Source organism: Canis lupus, chromosome 2, assembly GCF_048164855.1.
Source record: "Canis lupus baileyi chromosome 2, mCanLup2.hap1, whole genome shotgun sequence".
Taxonomy (NCBI): Eukaryota; Metazoa; Chordata; class Mammalia; order Carnivora; family Canidae; genus Canis; species Canis lupus.
Window position 1 is genome coordinate 53,245,371 of NC_132839.1, and position 14,524 is coordinate 53,259,894.

General features: G+C 42.8%; 1 long non-coding RNA gene across 1 annotated transcript; it reads right to left on the reverse strand.

The window, feature by feature from the left end:
- Nucleotides 1–1,574: 1,574 nt before the first annotated feature.
- On the reverse strand, nt 1,575–11,424 carry LOC140617665 (uncharacterized). Its single transcript, XR_012017854.1, has 3 exons — nt 11,167–11,424; nt 3,657–3,891; nt 1,575–3,232 (listed from the first exon to the last, which is right to left on the reverse strand). It is a non-coding gene; the product is annotated as an uncharacterized lncRNA (long non-coding RNA).
- Between the last annotated feature and the right edge of the window lie 3,100 nt (nt 11,425–14,524).

Consider the following 14,524-nt stretch of genomic DNA (forward strand, 5'->3'; position numbering starts at 1 on the left):
AAAGCACTCTTCTTCCCATGAAGGCAATGAAATTACAGGTAATTGTGAGACACAGAGATTCGATAAAACATAGGGAGGCCATCAGGTGAGGGGACAGGACTGGCTGGGGACTTGGAACAGCTGGTCCTCCCCTCCAGCACCGGTAATCGCCCCTCTGTTATGAAGACTGAACAAACAGTCCTTCCTGGGGTGGGCAGCTGGGTTGGCTGGAAGAACAGGGGTGGCCTGGCCACCCACAAAGCACAAGCCTCCTCCCAACCACCACCTAACTTCTGGGGTCTGGCCGCCCAAGCACCATGGAACGAGGACCTGTTCTGAGGGCAGGAGTGAAGCGGGTAGCTGAGCTAGAATTGACCCCTGTCTACCTGTAGGCTACAGATCCCCAGAGGGCCTAGAGGGAGCCAGAGGGCTGTCTGTGGGAGAGAGACCAGGCATTCCTTCCTGCTCCCCAGTCCCTGTGATCCTCCCTGTCATCCAGAGAGGATCCAGTGGTGAGTAACTCACACTGCAAAACAGAATGGGTGTGGAGCATGCTGGCTGGGGAAGCACAGGGCCATGTGAACACACACAGCGGGTGACAGCGAGCCCGGGTGTCCCTTAGTTAGGGATGGTTTTCAAGAAATCATCTCTGACTACAGGTCTGGTGCACAGCTGTCAGGGGAGGAAGCCACAGAAGAAGGGCATGGGTGAGAAAGCACATGGTGAGAGACACCTCCTAGAAGACATACTCCACTCTAAAAGAGTCATTTTGAGAAAGCCATAGAACCAGTGGTAAGCCTCTTGAAGGAGAGTACCATCACTCTGACCGGGAATTATAACTAAAGGTCTTAGGGGAGTGGAACCATCCATGACAAACTATTCATTGCAACCATTAATATCCCGCAGCGGGGCAATTACTGGGCAACTGATGGCATCTCGAGGACTAGAAAGCCACTCCCAAAGCCAACAGTAAGGACAAGTGACTCACAACATGGTGTACATTTATGGTGAAGCAAGTGTCAAAGTAGGACCCAAATTGTGTACGTGCTATGTCTAAAATGTTTTAACGAAAACCTATGGGAAGAGCAATGCTTGTAAACAACTATGACAAAATGGTGGTGCTTGGATGAGAGATAGAGTGCTATTTCTTTTGTTCTCATTGTTTTTCATGAATTATTTCTATCCTTTACTTTTTCATAGACTAAAAACCCTACAGCTCAAGTTGGGAACAATGTAACCATCTACCAAGAGGGAACTCATTCAACAAATGGAGGTGGAATATCAGCCAGTATCAACAGGAGACACATTGGTGACTACCGTTCATGGGGAAAGCTGTATGTGAAGTGTGGACCCACTTGAAAGGGAGAAAAGTTTGCATAGGTAATAAAGAGTCAGCAGGTTTAGACATCGATCTGTTGACAATGGTTATTCCTGGAAAGGGTAACGGAGAGATTCACTTTCTACTACCTAGGTATCTCTGGTTTTTAAATTTATAATGAACATGTTTTATTTTAATTATTGGCAAATCAGCACAGATATTTATTCTGAAAGTATTGCAAATAAAACACAAATAATAGCATAAATGGTAGGTTGAGAAAAATGCTGAGTTTTCATGCTGCTTATAATCCCCACTTTTACCCTCAGAACAGGCCATCTATGGCCAGAGCAGCTCAGCGAAGACAGATTATATTTCCTTCATTCTGCAGCACAAAGATACTGCACTTGGTGAAGCTCAATTCAGCAAAACAAGCCCTTTATGTGAGCATCTTCTATACACAGATCACCTAGCTAGGCACTGGGGTGGTAAGGGGACACAAGAAGGATGAGGTGAGCCCTCCATTTGACCAGAGTATAGGGCCAGGGTAGGAAATTCAGCTAGAAAGAAGAGCAAGGGGATCTTTGGGGAAGTCTCTATGGCCTGAACTTGATCTGCAATGGAGGGCAGGGGTGTGACAGGATTTTTGCATCAATCCCTAGGAAGATCATCTAGGGGCTGTAGAGAACAGAGAGAGCAACATGGGGAGGGAAACATGGGGCCACCTTTCCCGTGATGAGGGCCCAGGCTAGGGGATGTATCCAGGGAGCCCCTCCTATCAACTAGCAGGCTTCTCTTAGAGGTAGCTGGCAGTGAACAAGCTGACTCACCCCCTCTCCAATGCCTGAACAAAGTGTGTCCTCTGGATTAGCAGTTCTCAACCATGGCTGCCCAGTGAATGCAGCTAGGGAGCTTTACAGCTGCTGAGCCCTGGGACCCATGCTCAAGTATTCTGATTAAATTGACCAGGGGTACAGCCTGAGCATGGGGTATTTCAGAGCTTTCTGAGGATTCTAGAGGGTAGCAGAGTTTGAGTGCCGCTGCTCCAGAGCCCCATCAAACATAGCAGGAGCCCCAGGGGTCTGTCCCCAGACAAGCTTTCCCACCTCCTCCTAGAACAGATGTTAAGCAGCTAGCCACTCTTTTTATCAAACTCTGAATTTTGAGCTTTTCTATGCAAGCGACAACCGTTTCCTCTACAACACTGAGTGTTCAGCTACTCTGGTCAGCGTTCCCCCATTACCTTCTTTCTTCTGGAAATTTGTTGATCTCTCATCCTGTTTCCCTCAACATTATGGCTCTATACTTTTGGGCCATGGGTCCTTCTGTACATCATTGCCTTCACCATGGGATTTGAGAAGGCAGGAGGAAAACACATGTGTGCAGGGAGTCACCTTGACCTGGAGGCTCCTTTCTATCTTTTATGGGAGCAGAGGTGCTGGGCAGGATTGTGTTCCTGGAGACATCTAACCTCCCTAGTCACCAAAGGCTGAATATAGGAAAAGGACATCATTTTAGGTATCATCGTAAAGAACCGGGCTTTGTCCCAAGATGGTGGAGGTGGGCATTTGCAACTGGAAATTGACATTTGTGATATGTAACCAATAACCACAGTAGTTGGGATGTGAAATTTGGCCACTTCCATGGATAAGGCCACCCAGAGTTACTCTCTTCTTTCTTCCACCCCATTGACCAAAACTAAAGGCTATAATCCCACAGCTTAATACAGGAGGGCAGAACAGTTTAGGATGTGGGTGTCTGGGCATGCCCAAACCCTCCACATGACCATAGGAAGATAATTCACCTTCCACTCAACCAGGAATCTTACCTCACAACCAGCCAGGGTGTGATTTGCCACATTTGCCAGTCCACAATTGGTGAATTTGGGAGACAGCCAACGTCCTTCTAGAGACCTGGCCAGAAGCCTCTGCCAGGGATCTGGTACGAGGGGGACAGGGTGACAGTCAGCAGCTAAGAACCACTGGATGGCCTTCTGACCAACATGGGACAGGTTCAAGAGATGGGAAGAGGGAAGAGAGGAGCGGGGATACCTTCCCCTGCTGCCTTCACAAAACATTACTATCTGCTGAGGGCTGGGCCCCTCGGGGCATCTGATAAGGTTGTTAAGTCAGCTGGAACACCTGCCCAGCCATCTGGCACTTTCATCCTCCAGACAACGCCACCCAGGCCTCCTGGCTCACCTCCTCAAAGCCAGGGGGCCACAGGGGTCCCACACACCTGCCAGGGAGAATGAAGCCCCCCAAACCCTGAGGGCTATAAGGCAGTGTTCTGTGTTCCCAGGTGACACTTCAGAAATTCCTCTTTGACTTTGTTAAGAAATGAGTTTCTATCAATGACTCACCTTCTCTAAGGCTTCTGATGGTTTAAACACGGGTTAATTCTGACCTCGCTGAGATAACAGAAGCATGGTTGGGGGACAGGGGGGAGGCTGGAACGGCGAGAATTTAAACAAAGCTGCCCTCTCTCCATATCAGTCTGAAAAGGAGTTGCAGCCCAGGGACCATTAATCATCTCAAACGCTGGCCTTCAGGATCTTATCTGCTGTACAATCGCCTCATCCCCTCCTCTTCTGGGCTCTGGAAACCATAGCATTTGCAGAGAAAACACAGTACCTATGTTAGCAAATCTTGTTAGGCTCTATTCAGTGGCACCTGACCCATTAATGTATATATTTAGCTGTTCCAATAGAGTTCTGATTTGTGTTAAGAAAAACACATCGAGGCTGCTGGGAATGTTCTGTATCCTGGCCTGGGTGATTATTGTACAGGCGTGTGCATTTGTAAAAAGTCATCCAGCTGTATGCCTAAGTGTCCTTTATGCATGTACTCTCTGTCTGTTATCCCTCTACTTATACATTTAAAAGAAAAATCTATTTAAAAAAAAAAAAAAGGAATGCAGAACTCAGCGTTAACAACGGGGAGCAACAGGGAGCATTAGCAACAGGGAGCTCCTTAGGCTCCCCAGGTTTAACTCCCCCCTTCCCCACCAAGAGACCCAGGTTTAACACCCCCCTTCCCCACCAAGAGACCCAGACTGTGTGTGTACAACTGTCGTCCTATTGCCTGGATCCCCGTCCGCTGTGGGGTGGGGGTGAAGGTGGGGGGCAGCAGCAAGGCAGAAAGAGATAGAATTTAAAGAAGACACATCTTTATTTGACTCCTGACTCTGCTGTTTCCTAAGTCACTCAGGGCAGGTCTCGTGTCTGCTCTGTGCCTTAGTTTCCTCATCTGTAAAGTGGGGGTAATATTCCCTGCCTTACCTATTGTTGATGATTAAAGACAGTTAAAAAGAAAGCACCTGGCACATCACACCAAATGGCAGTGTGGGTCCCTGTGTAATAGCTGGTCCCTTAAGAGCCTGCTTCTCCTGATTACTTGTCCTTCCTTGCTTGACAGACTCAATATCTAAATGAACTTCAACATCACTTGGCATCAACTTCTTCCACTCCGACCTCTCATGCACTCCATGATTTTCCCATCCCCATTGCAACTCCAGAAGTGCCACTTAAAACCCTTGCCCTAGGGATCCCTGGGTGGCGCAGCGGTTTGGCGCCTGCCTTTGGCCCAGGGCGCGATCCTGGAGACCCGGGATCGAATCCCACGTCAGGCTCCCGGTGCATGGAGCCTGCTTCTCCCTCTGCCTGTGTCTCTGCCTCTCTCTCTCTCTCTCTCTCTCTCTCTGTGTGACTATCATAAATAAATAAAATTAAAAAAAAAAACCCTTGCCCTAAAAACAAACAAACAAACAAAAAAACCCTTGCCCTGTCCCTGCTCACACTGCTATCCACTTCAGCAAGAGTAGGCCACTCCTTTCTACTGTCCATTCCACAAGATCGCCCCAACCTTCTGTGTTCAGTGTCCCCCAGCAGCGGCGTCAGCCACACCAGCTGTGACCCCAACCTTACCTGTGGATTCAGGAGACCTTGGGCTGAAATGCCCATGTGTATGCAGTGGATGTTGATAGCAGGCCCACCACTTGCCAGTGGAGACCAGAGGATGGCCAGTTCTTGGAACTCAGGGTACAAGGAGGGTAGACTCAGCGCCCACACACTGAGCTACCTGTGTCCACTCAGGAATGCAGACTTGTCCAAGATGAGGTGTCATAGATGTGGGCGTCAGTGCTTACCTGTGCATACCCTCCCCCAGCATGCATACCTGTCCTGCTGGGAACTTGCTGCCTCCCAAAACAAACCCTCTCTCCTCTATGGACCACTTACGGTTTTCAAATCCACTCTATCAAATGGGCCCATGTGTGTTTCCCTCTCACACCAACTAGAACCAGACTAATCCCCTTCCTGCACTCTCAGCTTCCAAATATTTAAAGACTTCCATGTCTCCAATCCTTGAGAAGAGTCTTCTCCAGATTAAAGACGACCTATTCCTTCAATAGGAGCTCAGGCTCCAGCCTAAGGAGCTCCCCGTTGCTAAGCCCTGCCCTGAACTCCATCATGGAGGGAATAAAAGGTAAAATTCAGAAATGGTGGCTATTTTCACACCAGCACCCAAGTGCCCACTCCAGATCCCTCTGTGCTTTTAACACCCTTTTACCATCCTGCGCCACAGCTCCCAATCCTCCGTGATTGATTCCCGGTTCACACTAATTAGGCCTTGCTTGCACGGCGACAGGAAAGAGAGCTTTGCCATTTTCTTAAAGGAAACCATATGAGAGGCCAACCTGCTGGTGGTTGCCAGGCAACCTTGATGCTCCTGCAGGAGAAACCAACTCAGAAGAGACAGAGCCAGAGTGCCTAGTTAGCAGCTCCTGGAAAGGTGTGAGAAAGGCCTGGCTGGCCCTGGTGCCCGATGGTCCAGCTGTCTTTTTAAATGGAGTGCAGGAGCTCTGTGTGTGTGTGTCTGTGTGTGTTGGGGGGCACATATGAAGTGAGCTGGGACAGAATAAAGTAGCATTACACTGGGTGTTATACTTTATGTTGGCAAGTTGAATTTTAATTTTAAAAAATTTAATTAAAAAAAATAAAGTAGCGTTAGCCTTTAAGCTGGAAACAGAATGACAGGTATTGTGGTAGGATAATTTATAAAATATCACATTTTATCTCTTTACCCTTAAATGTTCCTTCCTGTCTCCTCAATTCTGGCAGCCAAGCAGGACTTGAAAATACTAAATAGGACAGTAAACAGACACAGCCTATAGGCAAAGGCCTTTTCCCTTTTATGAAATAGTAAGCCACAGAATAAGGGATAAGGTGAGGAGTCTTGGAGGGGCAAGGGAAGAGCTGTGATGTTGGGGAAGGGAGATTTCCTGGGATCTGAGGAGACAAAGTCTATGCCCTTACTAATCAAGGAGCATGCACACTCCTAAGATGATGGTAAAACTTCAGGTGGGGTGGAGTACCTGTACTCCTAACCTTACAAAGCATTCCTTAACCTGTGCAGTGGGCAGCTGGCTGGCACAATGCATGGCTCCAAGGAAACCCATGTGAGCCAGAAGCCGATGCCTTAGCATCTCCAAAAACCCAGAACTTTTGCATGACCCTGATGGGAGGAGAAAAAACAATGGCTCAGATTGCATTTCTCTTACTCTACTAGGGCAAGGAGACTAGGGCTGGGGTTACTCTGAGCACAGCAGGTTGTTCTTTTTTGTTTGTTTGTTTGTTTGTTTGTGTTTTAGATATTATTTATTTATTCATGAGAGACACACAGAAAGAGGCAGAGACATAGGCAGAGGAAGAAGCAGGCTCCCTGTGAGGAGCCAGATGCAGGACTTGATCCCAGGACTCCGGGATCACGATCTGAGGGGAAGGCAGATGCTCAACCACTGAGCCACCCAGGCATCCCCACAGTGGGTTTGATAGAGAGTGATTACAACTTTTTAGGTGAAGGAGGTGCCTGGCTGGCTGAGTCAGAAGAACATGTGACTCTTGACCTTGGGGTTGTGAGTTCAAGCCCCATGCTAGGTATAGAGGTTATTTAATGAACAGATAAACTTAAAAAAAAACACACACAAAACTTTTTAGGTGAAGAACTTGGTAATACTTACCAAACTTTTAAATGGCACAACCAGTCATTTCACTTGTAACAAGAAGTCTTGTTTATTGTTCTGCTAACATACATGCCAGGCAATGCTCTAGGACCTTTCCCAGGGGTACTCTCACCCATGACAGGGGCTTGCTATCACGGAATATTACCGATCTTTTTTTTTTTTAAGATTGTATTTATTTATTTGAGAGAGAATGAACAGGGGGAGGAGAGGGGGTCTGATGGTTAGATCAGATGGGGTGGGTGGGAGTGGGGGGCAGCTTAGCACAGGGTCCATCCCAGGACCCTGGGATCATGACCTGAGCCAAAGGCAGACACTTAACCAACTGAGCCACTCTGGCGCTCTAGAACGTTACTAATATTTAAAAAATGTTGTCAATCTGTTGCTGGAAAAATGGTATCTCATTGTTGCTTTAATGTAATAACACGGAGTAGTGATTTTTCACCTCTATTTCTGTTTCTTTGCATTTTAACAATGAGACACATTTGTGTATCAACTGTGGTAAAATGAAAGTAAAAAAATCATGATCCCTTATGTTCTTAAGAGCATGGCTTTGGAATATAGAGAGCAAGAATGGATAGAAAAACAAAGAGATATTAATAAAACCACATGGTGGAAGGTTTGGGCCACATCGATCAGATATTAGATAAAAGTAAAAGATTTGATGGCATAATTAAACTTGACCATATATAAATGTATTTTACATATGTGTACACATACCAAATACACACAAAAGCGAATGAAATTATGCACACATACAGCACACGGGGAACAAAAAATGACCCAGCTTTGAGCTACAAAGGAAAACTAGACAAATCCTAAAAATCATAAAGAGGCCACAATCTCTGAACACAATGAAATAAATTCAAGATTAGTAGTTTTAAAAGGATAACCAAAATATTATCTGCCTTAAAAAGTCACTAAAATATTCTCCTAAATACGCTTAGGTTAAGAAAAAATTAAAAAATCAAATTACAAGGTATTCAGAAATGAAAGACCACCAATTGGTTTAAATATTTAAATGTAAACAAAACTATGCAAATTATGGGTAATTAAAGAATAACTTTGGCATAGGTAAGTCCCTTCTAAATATGACAGCAAACTTCAGAATCTCCAAAAGACTAATACATTCAATCACCATACATTTTTTTTAATTCTGTGACAAAAACTACAATAGGCAAAATCAAATGATAAATTGGGAAAGAATATTTGCAACTTATATCACAAAGGGCTATTTCCTAATATGTAACAATCTTCCATAAACCAACAAAAATAGAGACTAATAGCCCAAAAGAAAAATGCCCAAAGGATATGAATCAAGAGTTCACAGAAAAAGGGATTTAAGAAATGGCTGTTAAAACATAAAATGTGATATCCCATTGTACACACAATATATTTAATTGCAAAATAAGACTATATTGAGATATTGAGTTCAGGAAAAGGACAGACTGCATAATGACCTTTATATAACATTCAAAAACAGGCAAAACTAATTGAAGGTGTTTAGAAATCTGTCTTGGGTGGTAGGGAGCTGGAGATATGATGGGGCTGCTGGAATTCTATTTCTTGATCTGAGTGCAATTACACAGACGAATTCACTTTATGAAAATAAATGGAGCTGTATGCTTATGATTTCTACATATGTCCGCATGTATGTTAAATGTCAATAAAATTTACTTTAAAATACTACATTGAATATAATTTTTTACATATGATTTAAAAAGATGGAATCATTTAATGATGCATTATGTTAATAAGAGCGAGGAAAAAGGGGTTCTCTCATATATTGCTAATGGAAGTACAAACTGATAAAGCTTTGATAGGGAGATGATTTGCTAATATCCTGTAGAAGTTATCAATGCACATGCCCTCTATCTAGTATTTTCACCTCCAGGAATTTATCGTATAAATAACACTTGCACCAACATGAAGATATAATGCACTGCCACGTTACTGAGAGACCAAAAGATTTGAAAGCTACTTGAATATCCACCAATTGGGGACTAATTAAATAGTCCATACAACGGAATCCTTACAATGAAATGCTCTACCATCATTAGCTTTAAGGAGGAGATGCTTTTTGTACCAATATGGAATGATCTCCAAGTTGCATTTAGGGAAAGGTATAAATTAAGGAGCAGAATTGTATCTAAGGTATACTACCATTTGCATTTGCATTGGGAAGGTATACATATAAACAGTACTCACATATTCATAAATATCCCTAGATAAATAGCCAAGCCACCAATGACATTTTTTGCCTTCAGAAAGAGCAAGGGGTGGCTGAGGAGCAGGAATAGAATGGAGATTTTTCTTGATGTACATAGAAAAAGCACTGGACAGACACCATTGAAGAGACATTATCTTTGGGTTGGAAGTGGTACTGAGTGGCAAGAGTGAAGAAAAACCTTTAAAGTTATATTCTGTAAACTGAATATAAGAATATATCCATGTAGTTTTTAACAATGTTTTAAGAAATAATGTGTCTCCAATAATACTTGTTGCAGACAAGATAGAGGCTAAAACCAGGGGAAGCAGATAGAGCATCATTTCAGAGTAGTTCCCCGAAGATATTTATCAATTACAAGGGAAAAATAACTTTATAGTAGAGAAACCTGTCAGACACCACTTCACTAACATCATCAGTAGTAAGATAACATCAGGTACCCACAGATACAATGTACTGTGAAAGACCTGAGATCTCTTCTGTACTATTTTTCCCAGTAATGCATGGCCTCAATCCAATCAATGAGAAAACACACAAAGCCAAATTGAGAGACATTCTACCAAGTAATTGACCAATGCTCTTCGTCAAGGATGTGAAAGTCAAGGAAAAAATTAGCAACTTCTACAGATCAGAGAAGACTAGGGAGCTATGTCAACCAAACACAGTGTGAGATCCAAGAAGAAGAGAAAGGGGCATTAGCAGGAAAACTGGTGAAATTCAAATAAAGCCTGTAGTTTCATTATTAGTATTGTAAAGATGTTAATTTTCTGGCCTTGATAATTACCCTGTGACTATATAAGTAGCTGACATTAGGGGAAGCAAAGTAAGGGGTATACATTAATTCTCTGTATTATTTTTGCAACTTTTCTGTAAGTCTAAAATTACTTAAAAATGGGAAGGAAGGAAGGTAGAAAGAGTGCAAGAGAAGGGAGGTTGATAAAACATAAAAAACAGAAAAGGAAAGGAGCTGGAAAAGCAGAATTTGACAGTGCCTTAGGTATCTCTTATTTGGCAAGCAATGTTCTAATTTCAGGAAATGACTCAGTCTACTGGGAATTTTGTTCAGTTGTAGAGATAGAAATAGTTTTTTCAGCACATGGTGCTGAACAACTGGACAGTCACATGAGTGAATCTAGACACAGACCTTATATGCATCACAAAAATTAAAGCAAAAGTACCGTATAGACCTAAATGAAGAATGCAAAGCTATAAAACTGCTGGACAATTACACAGGGGAAACCTAAATGGCCTTAGGCATGGTAAAAACTTTCTCACAACTCCAAAGGCATGATCCATATGAGAAATAGTTGGTCATCTGGACTTCATTAAAATTAAATTTTTCTGCTGTGCCAAAAACACTGTCCAGAGAATGAGAAGACAAGCCACAGACTGAGAGAAAATATTTGTAAAAGAAATATCTGACAAATATTTTATAAGTGTCTGATAAATATCTGTATGTCCAAAAATAAACGAATTCTTAAAACTCAAAAATAAGAAAAGGAAAAACCTGAGTGAACACCTCACCAAAGAAGATATACAGATGACCAACAAGCAGATGGAAATGTGTCCATATCATTTGTCATTAGGAAAATGCAAACTAAAATGAAAATAAGATACTACTACACACCTGTTTGAATGGCTAAAATCTGGAACACTGACAACACCAAATGCTGGTGAGGATATATAGCAACAGGAACTCTCCTTCGTGGTTGGCAGGAATGCAAAATGGTGGAGCCACTGTTTGAAAATAGTTTGAGGGATCCCTGGGTGGCGCAGCGGTTTGGCGCCTGCCTTTGGCCCAGGGCGTGATCCTGGAGACCCGGGATGGAATCCCACATCCGGCTCCCGGTGCATGGAGCCTGATTCTCCCTCTGCCTCTCTCTCTCTGTGACTATCATAAATAAAGAAAAAAAAGAAAAGAAAATAGTTTGATACTTTTTTACAAAACTAAACATACTCTTACCATAAGATCTAGCAATTTTTTTTTTTTTTTTTTTTTACCCAAGTGAGTTGAAAACATATCCACACAAAACCTGCCCACAGATGTTTATAGTAGCTTTATTCTGGTTGCCAAAACTTGAAAGTAACCAAGGTATCCTTCAGTAGGGGAATGGATAAATAAACTGTAGCACATCCAGACAATGGAATAGTATTATCCAGAACTAAAAAGAAACTAGCTATCAAGCCATAAAAAAGACATGAAGGAAACCTAAATGCATATTACTAAGCAGAAGAAGCCAATGGAAGGTGGATATGGAAGGTGGAAGGTGTATATACTGTGTGAGTCCAACTACATGATATTTGGAAAAAAAGGTAAAACAGACTAGTAGAGACAATAAAAAGACTAGTGATTGCCAGGAGTTGGGAGGAAGGAGGAATGAACAGGCAGAGCACAGAGGATTTTTAGGACACTGAAACTATTCTTTGACGATACTATAATGGTAGATAAATGTCATTATACATCTGTCAAAATGCACAGCATAGAATTCCAACACCAAGAGTGGACCCTAATGTAAACTATGGACTTCGGGTGTAGTAATGTGTCTGTGTAGGCTCATCAGTTGTAAGAAATGTACCGTCTGGTGAGAAATGTGAGTTGAGGGGAGGCTAGGCACGTGTAGAGGCAGGGGAGATATGGGAACACTCTGTACTTTCTGCTCAAGCTTGCTATGGACCTAAAACTGCTCTAAAATATAAAATCTACTTAAATTTAATACATTTACATTTAATACCATTCTGAATGGTTGGATGGGACCTTGCTAGGAGGAGTCCCCTCCTATCAAGACTCCCTTTGATAGGAGTCCCCTCTTCATCTTGTAGGCCAGCTGAGAAGTTATATGCGAGTGTCCTCTGATTTACTCCTGGGCCTCCAGGAGTCAGAAATTCATAAAGGTCATTGAACCCAAGAGCCTGGAGCAACAAGACATTTTTCACCAAGGGGAAATGTTATTTCAGAATGAAATCTTAGCTAAAGTGCCAGGGGCTGTGGAAATAAACCCATAAAACCAAGGTCCTTGGACCATTTAACAAGATTTCCACCTGATGATAGGAAAACCATGATTCTATTGAGATTTGTCCAGGAAACTGGTTTCTCCCAATCTAGCTAAAAAGCCGAGATCATTTCAGTAATAATAATGCGAATCAGAAGTAGTCAGTCAGCTAGCACTGTGTCTCCCATGTATATAATTAACTCAGCAATTTCCTCTCCAAAGGCAGGAGAGATGGAGCTGCTCACAGGAAAGTCTTGCAGGCCTTCCTGCCCTGAAAATGCCAAGAATTCACCTACATCTTCTCTTAAATGTGCCTCTGTAACTAGCCCATCACTTCTACAAGCTGCCTTTGGTTGCTGCCTCTGGCATTTTCCACTAAAAGGCTTCTCTGATGGATAGTCTAGTAGATTGCCAAAGGAGAGATTTATACTTACAGTTAAGCCCAGGACCTTCTCACCTGCCTCCCTGGGCAAGTGGCCTTTATCTGTACTGCTTAGAACACCCTGGGGAAACATTAAGGAAAAATTGAGTACCTTCTCTTTGTCTCTAATCTAATTCAAAATTAGTGTGTGCTCTCACTGTAAATCTCGGACTGAGCCGTTCTTAGCTAATTATGTTTTTGCCATTTCATTTTATGTGATAACAATAGTATTAGCATTAAGCAGAATTTATAGTTTTCCAAGTGCTCTCTTGAGTGAGTGTATTTGATGCTCACCAAAACCCTATCAGGTAGCAAAAGAAGGGTCGGCATCCTCATCTGAAGAAAAAGAACCTGTGACCCAGAAGTCCAACAACTTCCTAAAGTCAAACATCAATTTCTACCATCAAACAACCTTGTGCAGGGCTTGTATCTACTTTAAAAATAAATCATTAAAAATTTCAAAGATATGTAAAATACTTCAGAAAATACAAAACATGGCCATGTATCTATTTCCTGGTTTTAACAGCTGTTGATGTACTTGCCTCAGATTTTTTTTTAATATTTTATTTATTTATTTGAGAGAGAGAGAATGAGAGAGCAAGCACAAGGAAGGGGAGTAGGGGCAGAGAAAGAAGCAGACTCCTTACTGAGCAGGAAGTCCAATATGGGGCTCAATTTCAGGACTCTGGGATCATGACCTGAGCCTAAGATAGACGCCTAATCAATTGAGCCACCCAGGTGCCCCACCTCAGATGCTTTTAAACAAGAAATAAAATGATATAGGGATGTCTGGCTGGCTCAATCAGTGGAGCATGAGATTCTTGTGTTTTTGTTTTTTGGGTTTTGTTTTTTTTGAGCATGCTACTTGTGATCTTAGGATTGTGAGTCAGCCCCATGTTGGATGTAGATGTTTAGTGCCTGCAGTTCTTGGTCGTGACACTTTGAAGAATAAAAAGGTAGACGAGATGAAGAGTGGTGGGCAGAATGCAAAGTTTATTGAGCAATAATATAAAACTCTTCAAGAGGGAGGGGACCCTAAAGGGTTGCCCTTGGAGTTTCTGAGTTTAAGGGGTTTTATGAGCTCTTTTGCAGAACTATCTTAAGCAATCAAGGTGTGCTGAGTCCTGCCAATCATAGCTTTGCTCACATATCTGTCTACCTATTAGGTTAATGTCAACATGCTGATGGTCTTTTTTGCTGACACCTGGGGGCTTATGTCTTAACTGCCCCTTGCCTGTGATATTGACAAATGCTTTTGTGTTTAATTGTCTTATTTTAGGACATTTTGCAGAAGTCATTTCGGCAAGAGCTACAAAGCAGAACGCTAGTATGGTCCAGTCTAAGCTGTGAAATAGCTCAGGAGATGGTCACTTAACTGACTGAGCCACCCAGGCACCCCTTACTTTCTTAAAAAATTTTTAATTTAATTTAATTTTTTTAAGTAGACTCCATGCCCAGCATGGAGTCAAACATGGGGCTCAAACTCATGACCCCGAGATCAAGAGCTGAGCTGAAATTGAATCAGTAACCTAACCAACTGAGCCACCTGGTGCCCCATTCTTCTTCTTTTTTTA